The 23,401-nt window shown below is 30.4% G+C and overlaps 1 non-coding gene across 1 annotated transcript; it reads right to left on the reverse strand.

The window, feature by feature from the left end:
* Positions 1-18,652: 18,652 nt before the first annotated feature.
* On the reverse strand, positions 18,653-18,725 carry Trnar-acg (transfer RNA arginine (anticodon ACG)). Its single transcript has one exon. It is a non-coding gene; the product is annotated as a tRNA-Arg (tRNA).
* Between the last annotated feature and the right edge of the window lie 4,676 nt (positions 18,726-23,401).

The following is a 23,401-nucleotide window of genomic DNA, read 5'->3' on the forward strand; positions in this document are numbered from 1 at the left end:
TAAAAGCTGTTTTTTCGATTATTAATAAATATTATATTATATTTACTATATTTAATTTATAACATATATATATACATAATTTATACCACACACATATATATATACTTATATGCTTATATATAGTTATATACTAATATATATATATATATATATATATATGTATATATATATATATGTATATATATATATATATATATATATATTGTGCACGCGCGTTCGTTCATGTGTGCGTATTGTATAAAATATTAAAATTGCCCTAAAATACAGGTGTTTTAATCTTATGAAATAATATTATATTTAAACTTATTTTCTTCCCTTTTCCTTACTAGTATTAGTATTATTTGTAGTAGTAGTAGTAGTAGTAGTAGTAGTAGTAGTAGTACGCGCTCTCCATCGCTGGAAAAATTCTCGATAATAACACCAACTGAAATATCATTCACTTAGACGCATGACTCATATGTCACCTAGGGATATTTTTCCCAGGGATTCATTGATTAAAAAAAAATCGTCTTCACGAACCAATGAAAAAGAAGTGTCGAAGCGAAAGTAGAAATTTAAAATGAAAAAAAAAAAAGAAAAACAAAGGACAAAAAAAAAAGAAACACGAAAGGAAAATGGCGCATTTTCCCGCGTCAAATCTCGTGAAAATCTGCTTTTACGGATGACAGACCTTATTTGTCGGTGGAAAAAAAAACAACGACACGAAATACAACTTGCATTGCTTCATCGAAACGAAAAATATGTCCACGCCAAATAGTTGTTTTATTATTATTATTATTATTATTATTATTATTATTATTATTATTATTATTATTAATTTTTTGTAATTATTATTTTATTATAATTATAATCTTATTATTAATATTATTTTATAATTAGTTGTATAAATATTAGAGGTAGTATTATAATTGTTATTATTAACAATAATTTTATAATTATTACTATTATTATCTTCATCATCTTATTATTATTATTATTATTATTATTATTATTATTATTATTATTATTATTATTATTAAATATTCTTATACGGGTCATCATCACAGATTGCTCACTGACAACAACGCGGGATATTATCTGAAGTCCAGATGGCAACAAATCTCTCAAAATGTCTAGTACTCCTCATCTCTTTCGATAGACTTTACAAATGAATTTGCATCATCGCAACAGCCGTTCACCATTAATTGCTAGCTGGCAATGCCTATTGGCTTTAGTGGAAATTTCGGTGGAAGTTATTCTCCTCCTGATACCGATCCTTTTAGCATTCATCCAGTGAAGATCTGGTCAGTTCTTTATCTCCTCATCCTTTCTTTCCTCCTGGGTCCTTTACGAATATTTTGTGTGTGATGACACTTGGTGCCGATTATGGAGGCAACTTATAATTATATGGTTCTCTTCACATTCGTTAAGTGGAGGTCTGGTTTGTGCCTCGGTCTTTCCATTTACCTAATAAATTATCGATGTATTTGATGTAGGGCCAGTTGATGCCGGCATTACAAGTGGTTTTGGGGGTCGAGAGTAAACTTACAATTATACGGTTTCAATTTTCTGGATTCTATGTGATATTCTTTTATCCTCCTGTTTTACTTCTATTTCCGTTTCCATATGGCAGGATTGCATTTGTAGTGCAAGGGTATTAGTTTCTGCATACAAGCGTTTTCCTTAGTATTCGTTTTAAATTGTACTAAATATTATATTATATGTACTATATTTAATTTATAACATAGATATATACATAATTTATACCACACATATATTAGTATTAGTTTTAAATAGTGCTATTCGCAGATGTCCATCCTAATACTAATCTCCCTTATCCTTTTTTCGAAATTTTCGAGATTGTTTCTAGTGCCTCTATTATGGTTGGTGTTATCTTTATTTGCTCCAGGTTTCTACAATCTTTTCAGTTCTCTGGCATGTTCCATGTATTCGTTTCGCTTCTCTGTCTCTTGATATTCACTCTGTGGTCTGCTAGAACGGCGAATTCTGCGATTTGGTGAGGCTACTTCTTCTTCTTAAACGATTGAGAGATATTTTTTCCTTGCTTTGGTTGGTTTATGCATACATTTTATTCCTTCCCATTTAAAAATTATTACATTTATTCTGAAATCTCTAAAATATGAAATCCCATAAAAAATATAACAAAGATTTTCACTCTGTATCCAGTAAGTCCTTTCACACACCCCTCACATTCATTATGATGTTAATATTTCATTTTTTTTATATAATTCTAACATACTACACTGTATTATAAAAAAAAAATTATAATAACCACTTCCTCTCTTTTACTTGTATTCAAAATGGTGCCCGATACTTAGATTAAGTGAATATAGACATGCTTTATTTTCTGGGATATCCCTTGTCTATATATATAAATAATAATTTTAATCAGGCATCCGAATGTTAGATATAGTTAAACGAACACCTCCCACCATACTAATAATGGCTTCGTTGACTGGCAGTAATGATTGGTACATTCTCCTCATACATTATTTAAGTCTTCCTTATTTGTCTCATAAGAATTTCTGATTTTCGTTTGCAAGTACTTCCACAGGTTTGCACAATGTCTGGATGTTCTAGATGCAGTTGTATTGCTTTCCTCACTTGGTTGTGTCTATTCTTATACTCACTTTCGAACATTCACTAATTATGTTGCTTATTGTTTCGTCACTTTGTCCACAGAGTCTTCATTTGCTGAGTTCTTGTGTTTTGTTGATCTTTGCTTTGATATACTTTGTCCCACTCGCGTTATTTTGTGCGGCTCTTATTAGACATTAATATTCTTTGTTTTGTGTCTTTTTCTGTGGCAATGTCCAAGTGTTTTCGTGATTCTCATCTTTTGTCATCTTTATGAATCGTCCATGTAGCTGTTTTTCCTCCCATTTTTCCTTTCCCGTCTTACCTCTGGCCTCTCTGTTCTCTATCTTGTGCATTTGCTACTATGTGTGTCTGGGTATGTATTTTCGGGGATCAGTTTATTGAATTTCTGTCAATGCCAGTTCCTTTTTGTTCATGTTTTTTTTTATTTATTTCTATTTCAATTTACTTATGATTGATTAGCGTTTGTAATTCCGCAATGTAGTTCAGTCATACATAATTCACACACACACACGCCTACATATATCCCCCTTTCTATTTCTTTCTCACTCGCTCTTTCTCACTCTCGTTTCTGTATGTATATATATATATATATTGTGTGTGTATGAATTGTGTAAGAGAATGAAAGAGAAAGACAAAGAGAAAGAGAAAGAAATAAAAAGGAACAAAGTGCTCATTATATGATATATCAACTTTTTCAAGCATTCATAAACTACATTTTATATCCCAATGAATGCATTGACGATGATACTTACGAGCTTTAAAAGGCGAACCATTAAAAGATACATCTGCCTTACTTTTAAAAAAATGCTAGTTTTATTTTTGACGTCTTTAAAAAAAAAACACCCAATATTTTTGCTGATGAGGAGACTTTGTTTCAAAAAACTAAATGATAAAATTTTGTTCAAGACTTATTCTCTATCTCAATAAAAACATCGTTTCCGACACGATCGTACACTTTATTGATTTTGTATGTTCTTCCTTGTGAAACCGATTTTTAATTTTTAATTTTAATTACAAATAATCAAACATCTTACTCAATATATATGTATATATATATATATATTTATATATATATATATATATATATACAGAGAGAGAGAGAAATAATAAGGAACAACGTGTTCATCAACGTTTCGTCTTTATTTCGAGACTTCCTCTGGATAAAATAAAGACGAAACATTGATGAACACATAATTTGGTTTGTTCCTTTTTAATTCTCTATTTTGTCGGAATAATATTTCCATTAGTCTCATCATATATATATATATACATACATACATATATATATGTATATATATATATATATGTATATATTACGATATAAAAGAAGTTTCAATGTTGTTACGATTTAAAAGAATTTTCAAATTATTCTAAACTTAACATAACGTAAGGATAATTTTTGGAAAGTATAATATTAAAAATGTATTAGTATATGTATTGACGTGTATGATTTAAATAGTTCTGAATTATGTTTAGTCTTCATTTGGGAAGGATTGCTTGGTCACGTAATTTGGCTATTATAAAATATCGGTCCTTTCGCAGATTAAATTAGTTTCGTATATATAAGCAACAAGGATAATTTATAATATGGTTGACATTATTTTCAAAATTATGTATACATAATTATAATTAGTGAATTTACTAATTATTAAATAGAACATTTTGTTATGAAAATACTATAAATTTGTTTGATAGTACGAATAGTTGGCTTTCCTTTTCTTTTGTAGCTAAGTTTAGGTTTCGTACATATATACATGTAAGGTGGTTTACAATTTTCCTGATATAGTTTTATTGATATTATTACCATAAGTATGTAGACATAACTTAGAAATAATAAATGTACTAATTATTAAATAGAAAATTTGGGTAGTAGATTCATAGATTGAGATTGTTAGTACGTATAATAGGTTTTCCTTTTTTTGTAAATTAGTTTTAGTTTCGTATATAAGGGCATGTATACTGATTTGTAATTTATACTGTACATTTTGGTGATATTATTCTCGTAAGTAGGTATACATAACTGAGAATTAATAAATTTAGTAATTATTAAATAGTATGTTCTGTCAGAAGAGTCATAAATTAATTAAATGGTTAGTACGAAGAGTGTGATTCTAGGACTTTGATTAAAATCCAAGATGGCGTAATAGTAAAATATAAAGGTAACTGCAGCTTCTCTTCCAAATTTTTGGATTCTAACCATGTCACATTTTAATTTCTTTTGGTGGATTGATTGTTGCTATTTCTTCTGATGAGTTAAGAGCATAATATATTCACTAATTGATATAATTATTAAGTGATTGATTTTGCGCTAAGAAACAGACACTGTCAAGAACTGTAAGGATCAATTGATGTAAAGGAATAAAATATAAAATTTCAACATCATGTATTTTGGAATATAAATTTTTTGTCATTTATTCTATTTATTACTTTGTATTCACATTGAGCTTCTTATATAAGGATTAATATATAATAAGAAAAATAGGTTTCTAAACAAATATATATATATATATATATATATATATATATATATATTGTATTATTTGGACTATGATTCTCATCTTGTTTTTTTTTCACAACGTTTTGGTCGATGTACCTCCGACAATCTCCAGGTACATTCACACTGGATGTTATTGGTGAATAGTGAAAAAATGTTTAGTTTATTTGCTTTCCCAACGAATACGGCCATTAGAAATTGAAAATGCAAATAGCGCCAATCTTTTTTTTTATTATTAATTACTCCGGGTCCATTCCGGTATATATATATATATATATATATATATATATATATATATATATATATATATATATATATATATATATATATTCAAATTAAGATATTTTCAAACCATAACAAGGTTCCTATCGAGCAAAGCTGGGTATTTTTTTCATTTAAAAAATATCAAACGAAGCTCAACTCTCTCGATACGAAACTTCGTCTACATCAGATAATATGTCAGTGTATGAGAACAACAGATTAGTACCGTATAATCATCGAATATTCACCAAGCTAAAACGAGTTACACTACCTACCAAACATATATACTGGCTATATATATATATATATATATATATATATATATATATATATATATATATATATATATATATATGCATGAATGGTGACCCGGCGTTGCCCTGAATTGAATGATGATCAACGAATGTTTCACACTCCCATAATTTTATTGTCATCGAAATCGATGAACTCACCCATTTTTCAATAAAATACTTTGATTCCATGATCTAGTTGGGGATCCACCACGGTACACCGAGAGGAACCTCCCATGCCTTTCGCAGTGACTTGATTCACAATACATTTTAGTCTAAGTTGCACTGTAGAGAACTTAGTGTAAAATTTATAGCATTGTTTGTATATATAATGGTTGGAATTAAAATGTAAAATCCAAATGTCAAGTATCATACTTCAGTTGTGCTCTAAATAAATAGCAAAGAACCTAGTGAGAATTTTATCTGCCGGGCCTTTCTGCTTGTGTGGTAATAAAACTTCCCAAATGTAATTGTGATGCTAGACTATGTAAGGTGTCCAATTTAGTCAAAATCTCCTGTTCCTTGATTGATCGGATTCTTTTACTTACCAATTATTGATACTTATCGAAGACATTACGATACAAAACATAAGGGCATCTAAGGGCACTGATAGACACACAATGTTCCTAATATCACATTATTAATAATATATATATATATTATTGTTTATTATAATAATAATAATAATAATAATAATAATAATAATAATAATAATAATAATAATAATAATAATAATATGTAGGAGACGTTAACCTTATCGTTTAAAAAATCAACAACAAAAACTACGTAAACAGATACAACGATAAAAACTAAACTTAACTTGTCTATGGCATCATAGCGTAATGGGTTAGGGCGCTGGACTGAAATACATAAGGTCTGGGGATCGAATCCTAACAACAGTCAAGCTACGCTGAAGAGAATTAGGACTCCGAAACACGCGTGTCCGTAGATTACTGTTTTTAAAGATAATAAATAAAAAATATGCCCAAATAAAAAATGAGCGACTTTCTAAGAAAAACACTGGATCTCCCAGGCGGAGATGTTAACCTGGATATCGTTTAAAAAAACAACAAAAACTACACACGCACACAAATATATATATAGAGAAAATAAAAAGGAACAAACCGTATTATGTGTTCATCAACGTTTCGTCTTTATTTCGAGACTTCCTCTGGATAAATGAGATTAAGAAACAAAAAATACCAGTACAAAATATTTGAAAACGTTTCACGTGCACAGTGTGACGCAGTTCTATTTCAGAGAAACGGAAAAAAGACGTTGGAAATTCAAAAAGGAGGAGGAGGGATGGCGCTATTAAAGAGAAGAAATTTTAAGAACATTATTTAACTGTAGACACAGGTTAACTTTCTCACACCATTCAAACACCCCCTGTAATAATTAACACATAATCACAATCAATAAATTACATAAAAAACACTCATTTTATTTCTGTTACAAACTTATATTTGAATTTCAACAGATATATCTTTTTCCCAATAAGAATATTAACTTGCGTTCATAGTTTTAAAATTACATTAACGACTATATGACGTCACTAAAATTTCTTCTCTTTAAAAGCGCCACCCCTCCTCCTCCTTTTTGAATTTCCAACGTCTTTTTTCCGTTTCTCTGAAATAGAACTGCGTCACACTGTGCACGTGAAACATTTTCAAATATTTTGTACTGGTATTTTTTGTTTCTTAATCTCATTCATCCAGAGGAAGTCTCGAAATAAAGACGAAACGTTGATGAACACATAATACGGTTTGTTCCTTTTTATTTTCTCTATTTTGTCGGAATACTATTTCCATCATTTTCATCATACACACACACACACACACACACACACACACACACACACACACACACATATATATATATATATATATATATATATATATATATATATATATATATATATATATATATATACGAGCAGGGAGAAGATAAAGAAAAGTCATCCACTTCCATTACTTTTGCTACTACAGAAATCGGTGAAATTGCTTCGAGGCTTGGTGTATTTATAATCAAAGAACAAGAAAAAAGAAAAGAAAACAACAGCGAAAATATGGCCGAACAACTTTAAGGCGCCATTCTATATATTATGCCGGCCGAAATTAAAAAGACAGCTCGGCAAATTAAAAAGATATCCAGAAAGGTCAGAAAAAGGAATAACTCTGTCAGGTTCAATCAGATTTGTCATATATATATATATATATATATATATATATATATATATATATATATATATATATATATATATATATATATATATATCAGATGAGACTCAAAAAGAATTAGAATAATTCTTTTAATAGAGCCTTATCGGATAATGAAAAGCTCCACATATAATGTTGAGCTTTGATACAAAACGAGAAAGGAAAAATCGGCAATAGAAAATTATATACTAATGCATATAAATGTAATTATTCATTCAATCATGTTCCTCTCGCTAGATGACATATTTCTTTTGTTACGTATGATGGGAAGAATTAGGCTTCGAAATCTTTTACTCTAATGATGTAATTTCCTTATTGGACGGATGTTTAAATTTATATGCATTAGTATATAATTTTGTATTGTCGATTTTCCCTTTCCCCTTGGTATAAAAGCTCCACCTTACATGTTGAACTGCTTTATTATCCCGGTAAGTCTCCATGTAGAGAATTCTTAGACGGTGTAGCATACTGAAACAAGCAAAATTTATAACTGTTTACACTTGGTGTGGTTGCCCAACTTAAATGATTACATGTGGTATTGTGGTGACTCATACTTATTAACCGTATAGATCTCTAAGTGTGAATAGAATGTATATTATAATAGTTAGTTCGCTGTACTTTAGGATAAATAAGGTATATATAAGAGAAATACAATACAAAAAAAATGATCATTTTGTATCACCTTTAGTTAATTTAATTAACGATTCAATAATGCACATTTCGCCAGACGTCATATTTCTTATCTGCTACGTAGCACCTGTTTTGATGAGAAGCATTAGGCTTCGAAATACCTAGGTATAAAGAGAATCTATAACTCTAGTGATGTGATTTCCTTATTCAATTGATGTTTAAATTTATATGCATTAGTATATAATTTTGTATTATCGATTTTTTCCTTTATATATATATACATATATATATATTTAATTTAATATATATATATATATATATATATATATATATATATACATATATATATATAAGGGTTGAGACGATTAATCAGAATCGGAATTGGAAACCAAAAGTAATTGAAACTTTGTGGGCTATCCGAAAAAATTATACCTTTTTTTTCCGGTATCCAAAACGATTCTATGTATTGTTTGTATTTGTAGTTTTTATTTAAAACTTATTTTTTCCATGGCTCGTATTAATGATAATGGTATTGTGATGGCTACATCTATGACAACAGGGTATTCTTTTCTATTGTTTTGATTTTCAAGTATATATCCGACCCAGCTAGACACAGTTAATCAACCGAAAACCACATTACTCTATATAAAAGCATATAAGATATCAACGGATACACACCCGAGAGTCAAAACAATGAAAAGAATATGCTGTTTTCACAGTAGGGCAGGTCGATTTTGGAACCCCGGTGAGCCAGTGGTGATGATAGTTGAGGTTTGTCATAGAAAAAACCTACATGAAATATTTTTTTGCAAAATCGTTACCGTTGCTTGAGGAAATGACTTTAAAAGTTAAAAAATTGAACCTATTTAAAGTTTTTCGGTGAATTGTCAAGAACGTCCCGTCATCAAAATAATCCGTTCTGTTAAGAGTCAATGTTGAAATCATTATTTAGAATGTTTTTAATAAAAATTTAAAATAAAATGAGTGAGGATAATGAATTCCTTAAATAAATATTAAGTGTAAAGGCAAAATTATGGGGGGGGGGGGTAATAGCGACCAAAGTTCGCTTTTTCATTTCAGGAACTTTTGGGGGAGGAAACATTTTAGATTTCACCGTCGCAAAATATTGAAAATTAATGTTTGTTTATTATTTTATTTGAAAAAATTGCGATTCAGGCTTTATTAATTCGAAAGAAAAAACGAAAAAGACTTATTTAAAATATATATTATTATATTTCAAGTGTCTGCAGTGAATTTAAACATTTGTTTTATCTTTTTTAATTTATTTTTCTATTAGGTTGGTGCAAAAATAATGGCATTTTTGCCGTTCAAACGAACGTCAAAAACATTATTTTTTCATCAACCTAATATTTCACATCAAATTCTATTTGGAATTTTCATTAAAATATGGTAATACTCCAGTTTTATATTTAAAAAAATAGTCCATACAAGTTTATTCTACACATTCTTTACGAAATATAACCACGTAAATTTTCAAGTTTTTCTACTTAATAAAAAAATTCTTTTCAGAAAATTAGTGTTAAATTTTTATTTCTTTTATTTGTAGGGAGTAATTGTTTTTAAGCAGTATTTTCTTCTAAAATTATAGTTTTAAAATCAGATTGCCCACAAAGATTAATACGAGTAAATAAAGAAGTTCCTTTAAAGGTGTTTTGTTATTTGTGCATCTTTGTTATTGTGCTAAAATAACTTTATTATTAAGACAGCCATTCTTAACATGGAGTGGATAGGAGATTGTGTTGTAACTATTCTGTACTTTCACCTAAAAATTTAATTTAAAAAAATTTCATAAAAATTAAATTTAACTTGAAAATACTATTAAAAATAGCATGGTAACATAGATGCACAAGGGCTGGTTTTTCAAACTCTAAACACTAAATACTCGTTTAAAAAGGCGTAGCTACAGCAAGAATTAATCTCTTTATGGATAAATTCATGTTATCGAAGGAGGAGTTAAAATCTGCTAAAACTGTCTAAACTAAACACTACAATGCCTCTGATTTGGTTTTGTCCTCGCTCTCTCCTTAATACATCTAATTCAACTCTACAATGTTTTTTCATTATTTCTTATAACTAGAACTTATTGTTTTACATATAAAACTGGAAGATAGCCTAAAGCAGTTTCCTTCAGTTATCATCCATTTATTTATTTTACATTTTAGAATATCAGTAAAAGCACGACGTTCAGTTTTAGCCCGTGGTTCACAGAATTTGCTGGTCTAACTTGTCGTTTAGATGAAACAGCACCTCCAACTTAACGATAAGTCATCCAGTTTAGTTATTTCCTCGAAAACCGTTATCCCCACTAAAAAAATAGTGAGATTTCTAATTTAATTGCTAAGGAATTAATTAGTATTTGACAAGCAGTTAATCCACAACTGCCCTTGTAAAGGGAACGTTATATAGGACATAAGTTCAATATATTTTGCTATGAGGTTCATACGGATTGACAGGAAATCTCTTGCAGCAACCAAAGTGAAAACAATGAAGGGACTAGTAGACAGACTATTTGATATATTTTCTTGTAGCTGTAAACTTCCTGTCTTGAGATGTGATGACTTTGCAGTAAAGTGCAAGACAGAAAATTGTCAAACAAGGCACATAGTCTGCACTTGTCCTCTTATTAAGGAGGGAAAATTAATTCTATAGATTCACCTGCAATTATGTTCCTTTTTTGAGGAAAATAAAATAATATATTGGTATTTATTATGTAATCTGCCTCTATTATTAAACATGCAAATTTTGCAATTTTCAGGTTCCACTAGAAGAACTGCCATTTACAGCAATTTTTTAATTAATTGATGGAACAACAAAAAGCCTAACAACATTTACTGGTCCTTTGGGGAAACTTTGTATCAATAATTATCAAGATTTGCCTCAAGTAGAATTCTAAAAATATTAGTGCCCCTTCCAATCATCATTATCTGATAGCAGAAGAAAAAAATGATTTAAGTGTGAAGACCAGAGGCTACTTTTTGAGTATGCTGTTGGCATTTTTCGAGGAGAAGTTAACCTAAGATATGCAGCTTAGAAAAGTGTACCCTTGAATCACGCAAGATGGCTAACATACGCCACAAGGTTAATGTGTTTATGAACCAGATGTGTCTATCGTCAAAACTATGATAAATTTAACATTCTGGCCAAATTTATCATCCAAGTGTATGCACTTAGTTGGTTTGAGATCAAAACCGACAATAATTTTTTTAACCAACAGCAGTATATTTTAATATGATTCAAAGAACAAAACAGTTAACTGAAATTCAAATTACTGTTTTAAACAGTTCCAAGTATAGTGCTTCCGGAAAATATCATAATATCGATGATAAACTCAGACGAATTGGATGTGAAAGAAGAGGGCGTTCAAATGATTTTGTCCATTAGGTAAATAAATATTTATCCATTAATTTTATTAGTTTTCTCAATTTACCCAACCAATAGTCAATTTTAGTCACATTACATCACAAAAATATAAACAAATACTTGTTTTCAAATAATCGTTTTTTTTTGTGTGTGTGTTCCTTTTTCCAGAAATAGTGAATAACTAAAAGAAAAAAGACTGAAAATGATTACTGCTATCGATTTTACAGCCACGCATTGGTCAAATTTGAGTGATTTTTTTTCAAAAAGTTGTATATGGACAGGAAGTAAGAAATAGACATATTATTACAAAGTCATCGTGACAGCAAATTAGACTTTCATTTTCATCGAAAGGAAATTATACAGAACAATTTAGTCTATTATAAGTTTATATTATTGCGTTTAACAAAAAATTAAAATACATGGTTCTGTAACTTGTATCAAGTTGTTATATTGTGTAATACATCTCCACATATTTTTTGAATTGTGAAATTTAAAAGACTTAGTTGTTAATTAGTTTTTATACAATTTGTGTTTAATCAATGCAGTAAAAGTTGAGATACTTTGCTAATTGTGATTCATAATTAAAATTATAATTCATGTATTTATTTTTCTTTAAATGTATTTCATATAAATATATCAATTTTAATTGGATTTTTTATAAAAAATAGTGAAATTTGAAAGTCAGTATTGTAAAAAATGTCATGAAAATGAAGGATTTCTCAGCATTTTTCTACACGATTTTTAAAATTAAATGCTCAATTTTCTGTTACAGATAGGAATCTAATTTTTGGTATATGTTCTTATCATATCAAATCTCAACTATCATCACCAGTGCCATGTTGATTTTCTGAAAAAAAGTTGCAAATCAACCTTCCCTATTGTCACAGCCCTAGTGATGACTGATCCTTATTAACCGTATTGATCTCTAAATGGGCATCGAATAATGTTATAATAGTTAGTTCGCTGCACTTTATGATGCCAAATGGTACATATAATATTTCAGCCTGATCGGACCAGGAATTCCTGAGAAAAAGTGGGACGAAAAGACAGGCGTACAAATAGGCAGATTAAGAGAAATACAAAAAATTATTAGTTTGTATCAGCTTTACGCATACAAAATAAATATGCCTCATTATTCTTTAGCATTGTCTCTGGTAACACAAATGAATCCTTAGAATATATTAAAATTCCCAATCATTATTCATTAGCGCATTCAAAATTTGACAACAGACAACACGTCACGTGTTCATTTTTTTTTTCTACAACCCAGTTCAGAAAAGAACGAAGCCGTACAGATTCGGAAGTGGTGACATCAGCCTTACTTGGGATCCATAAGAAGCCATTCTGCCTTCCTTCATTTCCTTGTTTTACACATTAAAATGTCTTCATTTTTATTAGATTTATGCAATACAATATCGGACATTCTCGAAAAGAACAATGGCTCTGTAAATTCTCAAAACAAATAGAATATGGCGGACGCATACAACTCAATCCACTTCAAAGTACTACCTTCTCGACAAAAGAAGTTTAGATGGTTTTCTTTCTTAATTTTTCGAAATAATATATATTAAACAGCATTTTTTATTAGATTATGAAAACGTCTATTTAAATTTATTGTTGAATTCTTTCTATATTTCTCCCGGTGTTCCTTAATGGAGACGGACACAGCAATCATTATTTTTTTAAATTATATTATTATTATTATTATTATTATTATTATTATTATTATTATTATTATTATTATTAGTTAACTGTGTGTGCCTCTACCTTTCGCCTCCTCACCCTTTTTTGTGTGTATGTCTCTATAAACTGGCGCAACACCGAATAAGTGAGGAGTGTCTAGGAGGATGGAAAGACCGAGGAGAATATTTACTAGCCATATCTCCGCTGGATTAGTGCAAATAGGACTGGGAATTTAGGGAAGGCTTATTGCCACCCGATTTCTAGTGAAGACGAATGGTCGCTGCCAACGAGACATCAATGGTAAGCGGATGTTGCGATAATGCAAATTCGTCTTCTAATATTATCGAAAGAGATGGTGAGTACTAAAAATCTGGGGGACTTCTTGTCACTCAACATCCAGAGAACACCAAACGTTGTTCTCAAAGAGAATTCTTTGATGATAGCCTGTGTGAAAACTACTAGTTTGTGAATAATAATAATAATAATAATAATAATAATAATAATAATAATAATAATAATAATAATAATAATAATATAACTAGCGCGAACTGTGGTAATTCCTTTGACCGTTTCATATGTAATATATCGATGCTGGCATTCTGTGGATGCTACAACGTAAATTGAGACGCTCTTATATTATTGTGGGTCTTTTGTTAAAACTGCAAAAGTAATTATCTAAGCTAGTAAGAACGCCCGGCATAGTCCGGTCGTAAAGTACGCTTAAATATGATATCTTAATTCTTGCAGATTTCGTATATATTATCATTGAGTGAATGTTCTTTCGATTTTTATATATTAAACATTTGCGATTTCAAAAATAAAAAATATATCCACATGACTTTGGTGCATCAGCTTGAATTGAAACCCAAACTAAAACTTATGAAAAAAATATATGTATAAATATATATATATCTAACTTCAGCCGTAATCGAAACCGAAACCAAAACTTTTGGAGAATTCTTGGTAAAATGATTTATAAAAAATCAACGACTTCAGTGCCATCAGCTATAATCGAAACAGAAGCCAAAACTTGTGAATAATTCTTAGTAGAATTAGTTATTAAAAGAAATGGAAGTTCATAAAAATTAAACGACTCATATGTAAGCGTGACACAGGAATTAAATAAATAACACACGCGCTATAGTATTGACTAGCAGGGGTTACCCGGCGTTGCCTGGGTGATCGGCCCCCTTCCCACTTCGAGGGGTAACAAAAAAAGTCACCCCTCTGGATTTACATGCTTGGTGCCGGCCTTCCCCCTTCAGGGAGAGATAATCCCCAACCCCACCTTCAGGGAGGAGGGTGCCTGGAGGCTTCTCCCCCCCCCCCCCAAGAAAAAAGTCACCTCCTCCTGGCCTCTTCGCCCCCCCCACCCTTGGGGGGGACACCGGCTCCCTCCTTTGGGGGGAGAAACTGCCAAGCTCCCCCCTTTCGGGTGAGAAAATGCCAGGCTTCCCCTTTTGGTGGGGGGATGGTGGCGTGGCCTTCGTTATAAAGATGGCTGGCCAGCTGAAAAAATGACGTCATCGCCGAAGTCCCAACAAGCAAGATATGTGGAACTCTTAGACTGTCAGTAATCAACAGTAATTTTTACAGACAGCGTTACAAAACTTCAAAATTGGATTGAAATAAAGAACACGATGATTATTACTGAAACTCATCTAATATTAATAATAAAAAATAATAAAAAAACACAAGTTGTTTGTTTAAGTAATTGAATATTTCGTTGTATTATAGATTTTAAAGATTAGAATGCGTTCTTTAATTACTTATAAATTACATTTTAAAAAAGTGAAGGAACACGATTTGATTTGTAGTAAACTTGAAGTTTATTTAATATAATTAAATGAAAATTATGCATGTAAGATTATGAATATTTGAAGCAGAACACAAGCAAAACATTTGATATGAGTTAAGACAATAAACAAATATTAAAATTAAACTATTTTTTTAATCAAAATGAATTTTTTTAAATCAAAATGAATGTTTTTTAATCGAAATGAACAATATTTTTTTAAAATCAAAATGAATATTTTTTTTAAATCAAAATGAATATTTTTTAATGGGTTTGTATTACTGTACACATAGATTCGAAAAAGTTGTCAAAAAACAAATATATAACAAATAAATGTTATCAAAGGCAAGATAAGTTACTTTTCTACCAAACTGGATATATTTTTCGTATTTTTATTCAATGTAACATGTTTATTCAGCTCGAAAACCATACAGTGTTTACCGATGTATTGAAAAATTCAAGATGGCGTCTGACTCCCTCTTTAACACGGTAAGTTTGAAAAACGGAGAAACGACAATGTTGCTCAGATCCTACACAGTAATATATACAAACTCTATTAATTAGACCACAATAAGAAATGGTATCGGCATAAACCATAAGTGGTACAGGAGAACGACAATGTCAAACTTCTTTGAGACATGCGCGTACAAACTGATAAGGTCCTTGAACATTCCTAAACTAACATCCTGTTTCTAAGCAAAACAAGGTGAACTTTCTAAATTATTGACACAGCCTGGCCTTTGGATGCCAAGGTGGAAGATCTGAAATGGGAATTAGTTAGATTATGGAAATGTAAAGAAGTCAAGTTGATTCCCATTGTAATCGGAACGCTTGCGGCCATAACGAAAAGCTAGCATAAATGGCTTTAAACGGATCGACAAGACAATTTCTTTTCCAATTCTGCAAATGGCTTGCCTGTTGGGAACCGTGAGAGTGTTAAGCTAGTGCTTGAATATTTAAAATTAAAGGAATTCACCTAATGTTCAAAGAAACATACCCAACCAAATACATCAAATTTGAGACTACTACTACTACGACAACTACTACTACTACTACTATTACTAGTAAAATGATAATAATCAATAATAATAACAAAAATAATAGCAATAAAAATATTATATTAACAATTACAATAACAACATTAATTATAACAATAATAAGAATAACAAGGGCAATAATAATATAATAATAACAGTAATATTATTAATAACAATAACAATTATGATAATAACAATAATAACAATACTAATAACAATAATAATAACAATAATAATAACCATAATTATAATAATAACAACTAGAAAAATACATATAAAATCGATATAATAAAATAATGATAAAAATTATAATAATAACAATAATAATAACAAAAGTGAAAATAACAATAGTAATAGCAATAAAAATATAACAATGACAATAACAATAATAATAACAATAATAATAACAATGACAATAATAATATAATCATAACAATAGCAATAATATAGCAATAATAATAATAACAGTAATAAAATAGATATAATAAAATAAAAATAACAATTATAATACCAATAATAATTATAATACCAATAATGATAATAATAATAATAATAATAATAATAACAATAATTATTATTATTATTATTATTATTATTATTATTATTATTATTATAACAGTCATTTTGAAATAGCAGGCTGAAACTTTTGTGCCCCAAAGAGTCGAAATAAAGTCTTAATTATGTATTTCATTCATTTTTTTTTCTTTATCTTATATAGCTCATATACCAATTTTTTGCTTGAGATTCTATTTTAAAAGTCCACACATTAACTCGCTTTCAAATAAGTTTTATATGAAAGCCTGTTCTTTAAATTGAGAAATAAAACAATAAAAGAACAAACTTCAACTAAAAGCTTATATATATTGGAAGCAAAAATAATTATACCAATATTACATACAATAAAATATGATTTGTGTGGTACAGTGTAACAATGTGTCGTAATTTTTTAAGTAGGGTTTAATGCATTTGTATTCAAGTTCTTAAGATGATTCCTATATATTCTTTCTTAAAACCATTTTTAAAATGAGAATACATACATTGATTTTTATATATTTATTTATTTATTTTATGTATTTATTTTTTGTTAATTTCATTCATTACAATCAGTTAAGCTTAGGTACGGGCGCTGATATGAGATATGAATCGGCTACATGTTTACATTGTAAATTACCCGAACTGTATAGTTATTTAGTGTTTTAAGAATATTAGACGCTATATAGGGTTGGGGATGGAAGCAATTCCTAGAAACAATAAGTGCACAGTTTGATGTCAGTGTAGGAACTGTACACATATTTGTCATCTCCAGTCGTTCAATATTTATAAACGAAAGGTGAAGCGATTAAATAAAAGGTCATATTTTTAAACTGCTATGTTCAGCCAATACACTTTTGATGTTTTGTTATAATAGGGGGTGCTATTGGTAAATCTGAAATGAAGAAATGCAAAACCAATTATCCACAATACCTTGCGAACTTTGTATATATATATATATATATATATATATATATATATATAGATATAGATATAGATATAGATAGATAGATAGATGGCTAGATAGATATATAAATATATATACATATATATATATATGTGTGTGTGTGTGTGTGTGTGTGTGTGTGTGTGTGTGTGTACATATACCTTACGGACTTTGTATATATATATATATATATATATATATATATATATATATATATATATATATATACACACACATATATATATAAATATATATATAATATATATATATTGTTTTGTGTTTCTCTCTTTGTCGATCTATCTTTATATATATATATATATATATATATAGATATAGATATTATATATATATATATATATATATATATATATATATATATATGCGAATGAAAGGGAACCCCTAACATAGATAAATAGTAATCAACGTTTCGTCCCTATTTTAGGGATATTATCAGAATTGAGTTAAGAAATGTTAACTCAATTCTGATGATGCCCCCTTAAATAGGGACGAAATGTTGATTACTATTCATCTATGTTAGGTTTTCTATTTCATTCGGATAACGACAACCATCGTTCGCACACACAACGCCGGGTCAAACACAAAATCGAGGACACTCAACATCAAGTACACTCAACATCGTCTTACCATCAACACTTACCATGTGGACTCGGAGTATGGTAAATTCCCACATGCATAAAACAAAATCACTGAAAAAACACAAATGCCCTAACTAAGGGTAAGGATAATGAGTAAACGTTGGATAAAATGATGGCTGAAATTATTACGAACTTGCCAGGATTCGAACCTGGACTCTTCTGATCCGTAGTCAGACGCGTTATCCATTGCGCCACAAGTCCTGCCCGCATGCCGAAAGATGTTACCGCGACTATATACGGAGAGTGCTAAATTCTGTTAACATGGGTAGGTAACTTTGTCGACAATTGCACGAAACGGCTCAAAAAACCTTCTTTCAGGCTTTTTGTGTGACTCAGCATTGTTCGTTACGAACCATATATAGATAAGGACAATCTTGAGACTCACACCTTTCAGGGAAAAAAAGAATTTTTCAATTCAGTGCATCCGTTCGAAAGTTTTATTGGTATATATATACACGCATACATAAATAAATAAACAAATAAATAAATAGATTCATTAATATTTAGAATTTTATTAATAGTATAAATATGGGATATATGGGGGGTTATATTTTGATGCTAAAAAACTTTTTCTCAAGCAAGTTCCAAATAAAGAGAATGCAAAAATATATATTTGTTGATAGCTGTTCTACGAAAATGTTTATTTAAAGGTGAATCATGAGCTGTCTCGGCGTCTTTTCGGCCTAGTTTGAACTGGAACAAGGAAATCGCGCGGATTTGAATTTTGTCCATGCTGTCGAAAAACCTGCAAAAAATGCTTGAAGAGATTGAGAACGGTAACAAATTACAGGATTTGATAGAACGAAAAACGCGTTTCAAAATGATATAAAACATGGCTATATATATATCAATGAATTAATTCAGAAATCATATATAAAAGTAACATATGTGAGAAAACGATATTGTTTTTTACCAACCTACTATATATATATATACACACACACACACACACATATATATATATATATGTTTTCTTTCGTAATATTTTATTCTATTTTACACGTGTTTAGCTAAATAATGGGAAAACTCCAAACACCTCATCCGAGATAGTTCATAGGTTTATTGGAACAAAAAAAAAAAAAAACAACAAATCAATTTTTAGTTACAAATATTCCTTAATAATATTTCCATTTATATATATATATATATATATATATATATATATATATATATATATATATAATTATGTGTGTCTTTTGATGATTAAAAAAATGTTCAGATCTAATTCTAAATAATGTGTACACGCAAAATTATTATAGATGGTAACGGCTGTTTCAAAACAATGTTAATTTTAAAGTTAGAACTGCCGATATTGATTAATGTTAAATCTAAACTATTAAATGTCAGATAATATTCCTATTTTAGTGAAATTACGTTTCCCTTGAAATATCTCAAATGAAAAAGTCCCTTTTACTCTTTTGTTCCCTTTCTAATTGATACATAATATGTTCTGGCGTCTTTTGTCCACACGTAATACTTTTTTCAATGAATCATTTACGAAGAAAATTTCTTATAAAACAAAACTCATTCCTACTAATGAAGACTTTGTAACTTTTGTTTTCTGTGTGTGTGTTTTTTAATATCCTTATAGATTTTATTTTTATTTAACTATTGTTTCTTTCCAGGCTGGTGTCCTCTCTCTGTCTCGTTCACTGGATGGACATCTGTCTTCCTCCCTCCACACTCCTAACTCTCGTCTTCACTCTATTTTTCCTTTTTTCGCTTCTCTTTTCTCCCTCTTTTCTTTCCTCTCTCCCCTCCCCTTCTCGCTTGTATTTAATCTCTTTTTTCTTTTCTATATCCTCTTCTTTTCTTATTGTTATTTACTCTCTTTCTTTTCTTTTCTCTCTCCCCTTCCTTTCTCGCTTATATTTACTCTCTTTCTTTTCTTTTCTCTCTCCCCTTCCTTTCTCGCTTATATTTACTCTCCTTCTTTTCTTTTCTCTTTCCCCTCCATTTCTCGCTTATATTTACTCTCCTTCTTTTCTTTTCTCTCTCCCCTTCCTTTCTCGCTTATATTTACTCTCCTTCTTTTCTTTTCTCTTTCCCCTCCATTTCTCGCTTATATTTACTCTCTTTCTTTTCTTTTCTCTCTCCCCTTCCTTTCTCGCTTATATTTACTCTCTTTCTTTTCTTTTCTCTCTCCCCTTCCTTTCTCGCTTATATTTACTCTCTTTCTTTTCTTTTCTCCTCCCTTCCTTTCTCGCTTATATTTACTCTCTTTCTTTTCTTTTCTCTCTCCCCTTCCTTTCTCGCTTATATTTACTCTCCTTCTTTTCTTTTCTCTTTCCCCTTCCTTTCTCGCTTATATTTACTTTCTTTCTTTTCTTTTCTCTCTCCCCTTCCTTTCTCGCTTATATTTACTCTCTTTCTTTTCTTTTCTCCCTCCCCTTCCTTTCTCGCTTATATTTACTTTCTTTCTTTTCTTTTCTCTCTCCCCTCCCTTTCTCGCTTATATTTACTTTCTTTCTTTTCTTTTCTCTCTCCCCTCCCTTTCTCGCTTATATTTACTCTCTTTCTTTCCGTTTCTCCCTCCCCTTCCTTTCTCGCTTATATTTACTCTCTTTCTTTTCTTTTCTCTCTCCCCTTCCTTTCTCGCTTATATTTACTCTCCTTCTTTTCTTTTCTCTCTCCCCTTCCTTTCTCGCTTATATTTACTCTCTTTCTTTTCTTTTCTCCCTCCCCTTCCTTTCTCGCTTATATTTACTCTCTTTCTTTTCTTTTCTCTCTCCCCTCCATTTCTCGCTTATATTTACTCTCTTTCTTTTCGTTTCTCTCTCCCCTTCCTTTCTCGCTTATATTTACTCTCTTTCTTTTCTTTTCTTTTCTTTTCTCTTTCCCCTCCATTTCTCGCTTATATTTACTCTCTTTCTTTTCTTTTCTCTTTCCCCTCCATTTCTCGCTTATATTTACTCTCTTTCTTTTCTTTTCTCTCTCCCCTTCCTTTCTCGCTTATATTTACTCTCTTTCTTTTCTTTTCTCTCTCCCCTTCCTTTCTCGCTTATATTTACTCTCTTTCTTTTCTTTTCTCTCTCCCCTCCATTTCTCGCTTATATTTACTCTCTTTCTTTTCTTTTCTCTCTCCCCTTCCTTTCTCGCTTATATTTACTCTCTTTATTTTCTTTTCTCTTTCCCCTTCCTTTCTCGCTTATATTTACTCTCTTTCTTTTCTTTTCTCTCTCCCCTTCCTTTCTCGCTTATATTTACTCTCTTTCTTTTCTTTTCTCTCTCCCCTTCCTTTCTCGCTTATATTTACTCTCTTTCTTTTCTTTTCTCTCTCCCCTCCATTTCTCGCTTATATTTACTCTCTTTCTTTTCTTTTCTCTCTCCCCTTCCTTTCTCGCTTTTATTTACTCTCTTTCTTTTCTTTTCTCCCTCCCCTTCCTTTCTCGCTTATATTTACTCTCTTTCTTTTCTTTTCTCTCTCCCCATCCATTTCTCGCTTATATTTACTCTCTTTCTTTTCTTTTCTCTTTCCCCTTCCTTTCTCGCTTATATTTACTCTTTTTCTTTTCTTTTCTCTCTCCCCTCCATTTCTCGCTTATATTTACTCTCTTTCTTTTCTTTTCTCTCTCCCCTTCCTTTCTCGCTTATATTTACTCTCCTTCGTTTCTTTTCTCTTTCCCCTCCATTTCTCGCTTATATTTACTCTCCTTCTTTTCTTTTCTCTCTCCCCTCGCTTTCTCGCTTATATTTACTCTCTTTCTTTTCTTTTCTCTCTCCCCTTCCTTTCTCGCTTATATTTACTCTCTTTCTTTTCGTTTCTCTCTCCCCTTCCTTTCTCGCTTATATTTACTCTCTTCCTTTTCTTTTCTTTTCTCTTTCCCCTCCATTTCTCGCTTATATTTACTCTCTTTCTTTTCTTTTCTTTTCTCTTTCCCCTCCATTTCTCGCTTATATTTACTCTCTTTCTTTTCTTTTCTCTCTCCCCTTCCTTTCTCGCTTATATTTACTCTCTTTCTTTTCTTTTCTCTCTCCCCTTCCTTTCTCGCTTATATTTACTCTCTTTCTTTTCTTTTCTCTCTCCCCTCCATTTCTCGCTTATATTTACTCTCTTTCTTTTCTTTTCTCTCTCCCCTTCCTTTCTCGCTTATATTTACTCTCTTTCTTTTCTTTTCTCTTTCCCCTCCATTTCTCGCTTATATTTACTCTCCTTCTTTTCTTTTCTCTCTCCCCTCCCTTTCTCGCTTATATTTACTCTCTTTCTTTTCTTTTATCCCTCCCCTTCCTTTCTCGCTTATATTTACTCTCTTTCTTTTCTTTTCTCTCTCCCCTCCATTTCTCGCTTATATTTACTCTCCTTCTTTTCTTTTCTCCCTCCCCTTCCTTTCTCGCTTATATTTACTCTCTTTCTTTTCTTTTCTTTTCTCTCTCCCCTCCATTTGTCGCTTATATTTACTCTCTTTCTTTTCTTTTCTCTTTCCGCTCCATTTCTCGCTTATATTTACTCTCTTTCTTTTCTTTTCTCTTTCCCCTTCCTTTCTCGCTTATATTTACTTCCTTTCTTTTCTTTTCTCTCTCCCCTTCCATTTCTCGCTTATATTTACTCTCTTTCTTTTCTTTTCTCTTTCCCCTTCCTTTCTCGCTTATATTTACTCTCCTTCTTTTCTTTTCTCTTTCCCCTTCCTTTCTCGCTTATATTTACTCTCCTTCTTTTCTTTTCTCTTTCCCCTCCATTTCTCGCTTATATTTACTCTCCCTCTTTTCTTTTCTCTCTCCCCTCCCTTTCTCGCTTATATTTACTCTCTTTCTTTTCTTTTCTCTCTCCCCTTCCTTTCTCGCTTATATTTACTCTTTTTCTTTTCTTTTCTCTCTCCCCTCCATTTCTCGCTTATATTTACTCTCTTTCTTTTCTTTTCTCTCTCCCCTACATTTCT

Source organism: Euprymna scolopes, chromosome 28 (assembly GCF_053919585.1).
Source record: "Euprymna scolopes isolate OS-2025 chromosome 28, ASM5391958v1, whole genome shotgun sequence".
Classification (NCBI taxonomy): domain Eukaryota; kingdom Metazoa; phylum Mollusca; class Cephalopoda; order Sepiida; family Sepiolidae; genus Euprymna; species Euprymna scolopes.